Source organism: Triticum dicoccoides, chromosome 5B (assembly GCF_002162155.2).
Source record: "Triticum dicoccoides isolate Atlit2015 ecotype Zavitan chromosome 5B, WEW_v2.0, whole genome shotgun sequence".
Taxonomy (NCBI): domain Eukaryota; kingdom Viridiplantae; phylum Streptophyta; class Magnoliopsida; order Poales; family Poaceae; genus Triticum; species Triticum dicoccoides.
The window spans coordinates 587,620,063-587,631,044 of NC_041389.1; the positions used below are offsets into that span (position 1 = coordinate 587,620,063).

Genomic DNA, 10,982 nt, shown 5'->3' on the forward strand with positions numbered 1-10,982 from the left:
AGATCCACTAATATCATCAAGCATTTTATTAGTTCTGACGGTTAGCATAAATGAAGAAAAACGGATCACGTGCTATTAATAGTAGCAGATATGTTATATCTTTAGTGGGCAAAATCACTAAATTTTTAGAATGCGCAGCCATGAAGTAGAAGCTTTGATCGGAGCTGAAATTCGGTTTTGCCAACTGTAAGTGCAGATATTGCTGTTGACGATGTCCTGTACCCACTGAGCAAATTCAGATAGTTTCGTACAGTGCATGGCATCCATTGCATTTAGATCAATTAAAGGAAGGGAAAAAAGTCATGGCGTAAAACCGTAAACTAATGCACACAAGCATCTCATTGTACTATCATAATATGTAATTCTCAGCTAGAATTGACATTACATGGCCAAACTTTTTCAGATTGTGACATCATTTTTTTCATGTACCCAAGACTGAAAACTGAAAAGGAACTTTCAAAAAGCTACTTACAGCAATAACTTTGTTCTCTGAAATGCTGGTTAGTACTAAAAACAAGAAGGCATCGTTGTCATTGTTTGTCTAGAACAGCAGTACATAGGAGCTTATCAATCTGAAGCTTGTATGCTGAACTCACCGATTGCAAGGAAGAGGGAGAAGCTGATGGAGGCAGGGCTACAGGAAACTGGTGTTGCGCGACACAGACAGGGAGAATAATGATACGCACGGGTCTTGGACAGTGGACATCTTTGCAGCAGGAGCCGGGTGTTTGGCTGACGAAGTAGTCGCTCAGCTGCGGAAGCAATCTATGTTATTTCTATACAAGATGGGAAAACAATCTCTGAAATGCTTAATGATTCGTTTCCCATCTCTAGAGACTGTATGGCCTATTAGCATGGGCCACATAAAAATCAAGAAGAATATGTACTATATATTATGCACATATGTCACTACAACCCATACTGTAGTAGAATAGAACAGGTTGAATCCTCGGAACCAACTTAAACTGACAACTTTCACTTCATCGACACTCAAATGAACACTCTTTCCTCTTTGCTCATACTTTATAGAACTGGCCACAGCTATCACAAAAACTCATAGTTCAGTCAAAAAATTGTACAATTTATCTTATTTCTGTTAACTGGGGGAAATAGTAGAATCAAGATACTCTGCAGCCCATAAAACTACCTCATATATTAACTTGGAAAGGAATTAACTAAGAAGTGGCCAAAAATTAAGAGATGTCTAAAAAGACAGTGACATTGTGAAAGCAAGTGATAGATCTCTAAAATTAGGATGGAATGAAAGGAACCAAGTAGTGTGACAATTATAAGATATATAAAAAGATAACAGTTGATAAGCAAATGAGAGATCTCTGATAATGATTTATTAGCATGAATCTCATAACCACACACTCATGTTTCCCTTACGTAGGCAGCAAAAGTCTAAATGATTAAGATACTATCCTCTTAACCTATTAAATTTGGAGTCACAAACATTTTCCTACCATCAAGTAACCTACAAAACCCACACAAAGAAGGATCTGACAAACTAACTTTATTTTTTCAAACATTCAAATATACAAATAAGCCAAAAGAGAGATAAATTTTCAAAAATAACTTTATCATTCACTGATATACAACAAGTAGTCTAGAAAACCCATACTTGAATCATTCTTAGCAAGATAAACATGTAGTACCTGAAGAACATGCTACACAAAATCCCTCTGGAACTCCAAGGTAATGAATCAATCTTATGGGTTGACTAAACCAATCCTTTTGATTAAAGGCATCCTGCATGTGCAAAGCAAAAAACATATCATAATGGGATATCAACTTGATGGAAAAAAAACATACCATAAAATATTTAGTTGCGAAAACGACTATTGTACAAGAGATATCGGCTTGATACGGAATATGATGGAATAAGAATAGTAATTACAGTGATCTAAACACTCTTATACTCCCTCCGTCCCGAAATACTTGTCGGAGGAATGGATGTATCTAGACGTATTTTAGTTCTAGATACATCCATTTTTATGCATTTCTCCGACGAGTATTTCCGGACGGAGGGAGTATTTCTTTAAGAGGGGGGTACAAAGTAATGATCTCATAAGTGCGAGAGGGGAAAGAACAACACCTGATCATGTTGAAGTATAATAGTGAACTGTACATTCACACTTTAGACAACCCGAGCTTTATAACTGAAACAAAAACAAGATGGTATTGATCCTCCTTGGATAAATTAATTCCCAATAGAGAAGAAGTTCTACTTGTGAATCTACAAAAATAATTCAATATTGTTCTAGTATTTAAAAAAATTCACCATGGAAGCTACCTCATTATCAACCCATACGCAGATTACATAATCAGTGCAACATCAAGAAAGCCGAAGATTGTGCAAAAATTTGCATCCACCTCTAAATATAGTAGAAGACCTGCAAGGAAGCGATTACTATTAGTAATCTAGTAGAAATTATCATCTGTCCCTACCAGAAACCTGATTATATATAAGCTATTTGTGTAACATATGCACACAAATTAGCTGCGGCTACATTTACATTCTAACTTGAAACGATTGCGAGAAAGGCTTTTAAGATAATGAACACACCAAAAAGAAGTACAGTAGTTTTTTCTGCATGAACACGATTCCTCAATTTTGGGCTTTTGGCTGAAATTACAGCATTTTCCAGTGCAGAAGTTGTCATATCTCTGCTCTAGAAGTGATGTATACGAAAATAAGCACCAAGTAGAAGGCAAAACTAAGAAATAGGAAAAGGAGAACCAAAGATATTGCTGGGTGGTACTCACTGATTCATGTGAAGACGAAGACATGGGGCTGGACGGGGAGCTCGAACTTGAGATTGAAGTACTCGCTGACTTATGCTCCATCTGATCTCCATGTCCAGCAGCCCCAGCCTGCTGCGAGCCAGCAACCTCCAAGGCTCCAACGTGCAGCCAGTAACCGTGCTGCTCTCTCGGCGCGTGGCCCGGTGACGCGCCCCGGCGGTGATGCCTCTAAGCTCTGACGCACGACGGAATCGACCCGGCTTCAGCCCTTCCTCCAGGTGGAGGGAGCTTGATCCAAAGGAGAGAGGGGAGTGAAAAGATTAGGAGGAACCTACTTCATTGATGCTTGCTCTGTTCACAGATCGGCCATGCGGGTGGAGAGGTGGGGGCCTGGCAGTGGTGCGTGGAGTCATAGGCCGGCGGCGAATTGGTTGTGTGCGCCGCCAGATTTTGGAAGACAGGCGCAGTGGCGGAGGGATGACCTAGAAAGGCGAAGCGAAGACCCAGGCAAGTAAGCATGTCCTTTTATAGCGCAATATGCGGTGGGCTGGTGGGCTGGTGGGCTAGCTGCGGGCGGTGGGGGGAAGCGAGAGAACTCTAGAGAACTGGACACGCGGTGGGCAGCGGAGAAATAGCATGGTCAGCGTTTGATTTCGTTGATGATGCGTGGGCAGTTTCTCAAGATACGTGTCCACCATCGCTTTTCTTTTTTTACTACCACGTCAGAATGGTCTAGAAAAAACGGACAAGACCACAACCTTCACGTGCAAATTCTACCTCTGCAGGTCCCCTAGCAACAAGTGTAATTTTCTAGAGGCCGTAAAAAAAATCCAAAAAAACCAGAGAAATGAATCTCTTACGGGCCTAGTATTCTTAGTACTCTATACTCAGATCTGTCCAATCACAAACATCAGTGTGACTCAAATGTCCATCTACGACTATGCTACAACATATGTTGCGATAGACACATACCAATGGGAATTCCGGACTACCGAATGCTTTAATCCTCTGCTAATTTCGACGCTTTACTTGTTCCACTGCGCTCATTTATATTCTTTTGTGTCATTTACTTTTAATCTGCACTCTACTAAAAATCATTATACTTCCGCCCTCACTTTGCTTTGAGTTTACACAATTTACTTGCAGGCACATTTTTGTAAGTCTCTACAAGGGACAATAGTCCAATTCCTTTGCTCCTTGTGGGATCCGTACTTTTATTTATAAATGGCTACAACTAAATCCTGTGTACTTGCAAGCCATCGGTATCTATAAGATTTGGTCTTATTTTATTTGAAACTCATCAAGCAAAACAATGCAATATTTGGGCAGCTGAAAATTTGGTGTATTAACCGCATCTAATAAATGTCTCAAGACAGGTGTATGATGATGAACAAAGGATTGGTATTCTAGCTGAATGCATAGTTGGTTGTTCTCCAAAACGAACGATTCCTCAAATGCAGAGTTGGACCAATAATAATTGGAAGACTTGGAAAATTCAGCATTACAAACAGAGAGAATGAAGCGCATGAGAGGCTCCTTCGATCATAGGATTTCTCTAGAACTAAGGAGGAGGGGGAACACATGATCTTTTCTCTTTCTTGGCAAACAAATCAGCTATATTAGAAAATTCCATATTGCGATAACAACTTTAACATACTAGAAAAGCTTCCACCGGTTAACAACAGCCATAAAGAAAGAATGGTAAACAAAGCACAACTCGCGAAGGAAGACAATTTTTGTACTCTTATTCGTAGTAGTATAACCCGAAGAGACATCTCACACAAAATACTTGTTTGGTTCATACTTCCACTTCTCCATGTTTCAATTGTACGAGATACGGACTTGAACCTCGCCGTGCTCCGTGCGGATTGCCCGAACACGTTGGGCCATGTCAAGAGGGAACTCGACATCGCCCTTGAAGGCGATGGTAGCGCTCTCGTTGCTCGGACTTGTCACCTTCAAGTTCACCTTAATCGTAAGAAATGGCTGTGGATTGATGGGCACCGTAACATTGTACCGCTGCATCTGCCGCAGGTGCACACTGCCATCGCCGCCAGCGGAAGGGGTGAGCTGCACCTTCTCCTCCTCCGCATAGTAGAAGAGGAGCAAACTGTCGTCCTCGAAGATCCGGTTATGCGCGGTGATCTGACCGTACACGTCCATGGTGTGAGATGCATCATCGCCGCCACCAAAGAGGCGGATGCTGACCCGAACATTGACCTCCAGGCCTTCCCTCATCGTGACATATGACACGACGAGGTGGCGGCCATAACGTGTCGTGATGAGGCGGTCTTCGTGCTCGTCGTCCTCCGTGTTACTTGGGCCAAACCATAGATCGGCGGTGTCGTAAATGCCAGGCCTATCTCTGTCGGGGATCTTGATTCTCATGACGCCGCTGCCGAATCCCGAGATGGTCTGGAATGGCCCCGTGAGCACCAGATTGTCCTCGGGGTCGAGGTTGTGGAGAGGTTCGCCTTCTTCCTGGTGGTAGACGTATTGGCCGCCGTTCTCGTCGGCGACAATGATGTCGCCGACGAAGGGGAAGTATGGGTACACGGCCAGTAGCTCCACCGAGGGCCCGGGTCGGCAAAAACGTAGGGCTTTGAAAAAGTCGACCACGTCACCTTCCCTGTAGGTTTTCTCAGGAGGCGGCGGCGGCGACGGCTGCTTGATGTCGTCGTCCTCGGCGTCGCGGGCGGCCGCGTGGCACGTCGACTGCTCTTTGCCATCAATAGTGGCTGCCTGCTTGTTGCTAGCATCATCGTCCTCATCGGTGGGCGCAAGCAAAGGGAGATATGTTGCGTGCTCAGTTCTTGCGTCAGGTTGACCAATATCGCAGGCTTCGCAGAGAATCGTCATCCGCCCTCGTGAAGAAGGATCACCGCAGATTGCGGCGGTTGTTGACGGACAGTCTAAACTCTAGAGGAGATGCGGCGGCGCAGGATGTTGGAAATAGTCAAACTACGTGTTTGAGTTTCTTTTTTTTTACAGGGTAACGGTCTACGTGTTTGAGTCTAGTTTGGTAAGGGATCAATGTTGCCGTGTGATTATAGATTACTGTAGAAAACAAGTTTAGTCCGGTTTGGACCATGTTAGATTAGGTAGGCTTCGGTTAGCAGTAGTACTTCCCCACGTCTATGTCTGGTCGTGTCATGTGGTTTCATATTCAGTCCGAATAGGTTGGTCAAGGTTTCTTTTTTTTTTGCGAATAGGTTTGGTCAAGGTTAGCAATAGGGCTGGGTCGTGTGTGTACGAGATCATTGTATCGTGAAGAAGAAAAGTGAAAGCAATAAGCAGGGCGCTGCTATGGATCAGCCGGATGATTTCTGCACAGCCGTCCGTTCCTTCCCTGGCTGCCGCTGGATTCGCAAGTCAAGAAACAACATGGGTTGCTGTCCGTTCCTTCCCTCGCAGCCCTGCTTCGCAAGCAGGAGCCGCGCTCCCTCGTCGGCGGATTTGGGCGCACGGCAGTGTGGCGATGGGCCACTGCAGCGCCAACACGGGCGCGACGATGCTCCAATGTAGCGCCTACGGCCCGTCACAGCTTCGGCCATGCGCCATTGCAGCGCCAACACCGGCATGCGCTGCTCCTCCAACGCAGCTCCGGCCATGCTTCATTGCAGCCGCGACACCGGCATGCAGATGCAGTGCTCCAACGCAACCCCGGAGGCCACCGGCGAAGCTCCATTGCAGCACAGGTGCCCCCGGCAAAAGCTCCATTGCAACACCGGCGGCCCCCCGGCGAAGCTCGATCGGCGGTGACGAGTGTTGTGACGCGGCCCTTGGCGACGAGGATGGAAGCTGAGATGCAGCACTCACTAGTAGAAAAAGGGTCAAACGTGAAGCACATTAGTGCCGGTTTGTATTAGAGCCGGCACAAATGTATACATTAGTGCCGGTTCCAACGGCTAGCCGGGCCGCTCTCATTAGTACCGGTTCGTGGCTAACCTTTAACACCGGTTCGTGCCACGAACCGGTACTAATGAGGGTGGTGGCAGGATGTTGTCAGTCTGGGCCCCCTCCAGCACCTTTAGTACCGGTTCGTGCCACGAACCGGTACTATAGGTCCTCCTGCATATAAACCCTTAGTCCAGCTCGCTCTGTTCTTCCCCCTTTCCCCTCTCCTCTCCTCTCTGTTCTTCCTCTTCTCCCCTCGAGCTCATCACACATTTTGCCCAAAATTTGTCAAGATTTGAAGGCTCCCATCCATTCAAGCTTAAGTGATCACAAAGGTTAGCAACTTTGTCCTTTCATCTCTCATTGCTAGATTAGCTCTTGCAATGCTTTATATAGTTATTAATTTATGAGTTTAGTAATTTGGAAGAAAATATATATATATATATATATATATATATATATATATATATATATATATGTGCTAGTATTTGATTTATATGCAATTTGAGATCAAAATAACACTTAGTTTGTATATGTAGGTGTGCTTTACTTAGTGCCTTCTAAATCTCCGTCGTAACCACCGTCGATCGCCCGCACCGTCCCGTCGCCGGCACCACCTTGTGGTGAGCCTCTTGTTCATGAAATTTTATATAAAAAATCGATGTTTGTGTGATTTGAATATATAGTTACTCGTATAATAATTATCTTACTCGTACATTGTTTGTTATACATGGTTACGGCGCAAAGGGACACACGCGAAGAAAAAGTTTCACACCCAAAGATCTGGGATGTGATCGGCTTCACTATCATCATTTTCTTCTGTGTTTCACACCCAGAGGGGAATCTCTGTAATAGTTAGGGTAGTTATGTGTTTTGGCATTTGAAACGCGAAGAAATTTTATGTGCAACAAATTCTTTCATGCCTTTACTGATTTTTAAAGTTAAGTTATTCACAAACTAGTGATTCACACTAATTTCAAATAATTTAAAATTTAAACTATTCAAATTTGAAAACTATGGGCACTAACAGAAAGTTTGTACCTAAAGAGGCTGTGTCAGCCTCCGGTCAGGCTATGGCCCCACCATCACCATTTAGTGCCGGTTCGTACCACGAACCGGTACTAATGAGCTTGTGTCAGGTAAGGCTGGGGCCCCACGAGCACCTTTAGTACCGATTCATGAATGAACCAGACGTAAGCTGTTTTTTAGTCCCACCTCGCGAAGTGAGAGGGACTAGGAGCGGTTTATAAGCCCTGAGTGCAGAGACGATGAAGAAGAGGCTCAATGCTCACGTTGCTTAGCTTCAAGCCTTCAGGAATACGGTAGACTGCACGGAGCTATGCGCAGTGCAGTTTACACTATTCCGAAAGGCTTGAAGCAAATTAACGAGCATTGCACCTCTTTTTTATTTTTAATAACTTATTACAACTCCGGACTTCTTCTGTTATGGCAAAAACTAATTGCACGTCGACATTTTTTTTTAAGTTATAACTCCAGACTTTGACCATCAAGTTTTGCAGAAAAGAAAAAATAAAGCAGAAAAGAAAAAGAATTATATTTGCTATTTTTCAATCGTTTACAAAATGACCGTGAAATTGAAAATCACTACAAAATGAACTTTGAAAATGTTGATTTTTGGCAAACTAGATGAAAAACTACTCATAAATAAATAGAAGAAAATAAATATAACAAAAAAGAAAAAACTATACAAAAAACTACGCAAAAATAAATAGAAGAAAATAAAGCAGAAAGGAAAAAAACTATAAAAAAAATTGGGGCGCTGCCCTGTGGGCCTGATAGGCCACAGATGAAATTACAGGCCTTAAAGGCCCAGCAGACTCACAGGGCAGCGCACAGAGTTTAGGCCCACCAGCCTGCTATATAGAGGAGTTCGAAGTGGTAGTCGCGGCTGGGTTTATAAACCAGTGCGGCTGCCCTTCGCCCGGCGAGGTGGGACTAAATTTTGGGGTGGCAGCGCGTGGCCTTTAGTACCGGGTCGTGGAACAAACCGACACTAAAGGGGGGCCTTTAGTATCGGTTTGTTCCACCACCCGGTACTAAAGGGGGTCGCCTCCCGCCGCTTGGCCTGGCCAAAACAGGCCTTTAGTACCGGTTGGTGGCTCCAACCGGTACTAAAGGGGGGTCTATATATACAACACGTTCGAAAATTTCGTTTTCCCTCTCTGTTTGTTCTCTATTTCCGTCTCCGTCGCCGTCGCCGCCGCCCTCGATCGTCTCCGTCGCCGCCCCCGTCCCCGTCGCCGCCCCCGTCCCCGTCGCCGTCGTCTTCATCGCTGCCCCGGGACCGCCCCCGTCCCCGTCGCCGCCGCCGTCGCCCCGCTGTGAGCTCTCCTCCTCTAACCCCTCTCCCTCGCCCCCAGCGGCCACCATGGGCGCCGCCCCTCCCCGAGCACACACACACACACACACAAGAGCATGATGAACACACACACACACACATGTATGAATTAGTTTAGATTATTTAGATTATTATTGTTTTAGTTATCAAAAATATAATGCTTAGTTGAACTAGTTGAATTAATATATATAACTAGTTTATTTTTAGTAATGCTTAGTTGAACTTGTTGAATTAATATATAGAACTAGTTTATTTTTAGTAAATGCTTAGTTGAACTAGTTGAATTAATATATAGAACTAGTTTATTTTTAGTAAATGCTTACTTTAAACTAGTTGAATTAATATATAGAACTAGTTTATTTTTAGTAAATGCTAAGTTCAACTAGTTGAATTAATATAATAATTAACTAGTTTATTTTTAGTAAATATAATGCTTAGTTGAACTAGCTAGTTGAATTAATATATAGAACTAGTTTATTTTTAGTAAATGCTTAGTTGAATTAATAGAAGTAGTTGAATTAATTGAATTAGTAAGTGTTTAATGTTTCGCCTAATATGAACATAGGAAATGTCGTCTGACGACGGAAAAAATTTCGGTATGTGCCAATACTGCGAAGACCAGCGCGACCAGTGCGACAGAAATTTCCTTGTTGATGGTAGGCGATTTAGCATCAAGTTGGATGAGACTTTCGAATTCGATACAGTAAGTCACAACGACAAGTCTGTTTTCGTAATTAAGCATGACTTATATATGCTTCATTTGCCTGACTTATAATTTTTAATTTTCACTATTCTACTAGCGCATCTCCTGCCATGCAAGAATTTTTGTCTTGGATAAGATATGTTTCAAAGATATGGAAACTATGGAGGTAAAGAGAGCTTACCTAAAAATTGAGCATGATGGTTATACTTTCAACGTCAAAGTATACAATGCACACGCGTACATCTATTTTGAATGCAAAACTTGGCAAGCACTACGCAAGGCTTATGCATTTGAGCCTGGTATAGTTATCACCTTTGATATTCGTCCGGAAGATGATATTGAAGGTAATAGAGACATATGGGTCGATGTGCAGACGCCTCTAGTTCTACCATTATGTGAGTTCTTCTCAAATATATTTTTGTCTTTGATATTGCTTATTTCAAAAATAACTGACAACTAATTTCTATTGACAGCTTATCTCAATTCAACCAAACATGTCCGGCGCTTAGTAGACAGAACCTTCTACTGTCCCGGAGCTGAACTAAACTGTGAGGAGATAAGTCATTATGTTTCATGGCTTGAGGATCTTCATACTGTCAAGACAAATTTTTTTCCTGCACTTAGAAATGTTAGTACACAAAACATGCGACCAATAGTGATGGTATTGAACTACGGTCACATCTATCTAGGAATGATGGTAAGATATTTACTATTTGTCCTCAGTGCATATTTTGCATATATATTTTTTTTGCTAAACTTTCATTACTAAGTATATTAATTAAGTACTATACGATATTCTTCAATAGGGACTCCCGATGATAGTTGTGCCTCAGGGGATCGAGACTAAAGGTCAGATGTCAATTGTTAGCTTACGGCCAAGATATCCTGCATTGCACATGAATGCATTCAGGATTTCTAGAAGCGATGAATGCTTAATAGTGAAAGATTAGAGGAAAATTGTTAATAATCGCAAAGAAGTACTAGGGGGCACCAATGAGAAGCGCAGCCCACGATTAGGAGACAGGTTCATCGGCATGCTCCAGTATGATCAATCAGAAGAGCTATACATGTTCTATGCTATTTTACCAGAGAAAGAGTAGCTAGCGGGAGTGATTTAGCTAGTTCTTCATGCTGCTCTTAATTAGTACTTGTCCTTTCATGTCCGTGTTCTTCGTTCTGAACTTAAGTGATTTGCTTTTGTGATGTTATATATGAACGTTTATAATATAATGACAATTATGTTGAACTCGATGATTGGTTCTACTAGAAATTCTA

General features: G+C 42.9%; 1 long non-coding RNA gene across 1 annotated transcript; it reads right to left on the minus strand.

The window, feature by feature from the left end:
• Positions 1-735: 735 nt before the first annotated feature.
• Positions 736-2,139, minus strand: LOC119311813. The gene is made up of 3 exons (XR_005151170.1): positions 2,099-2,139; positions 1,659-1,752; positions 736-752 (listed from the first exon to the last, which is right to left on the minus strand). It is a non-coding gene; the product is annotated as an uncharacterized LOC119311813 (long non-coding RNA).
• Between the last annotated feature and the right edge of the window lie 8,843 nt (positions 2,140-10,982).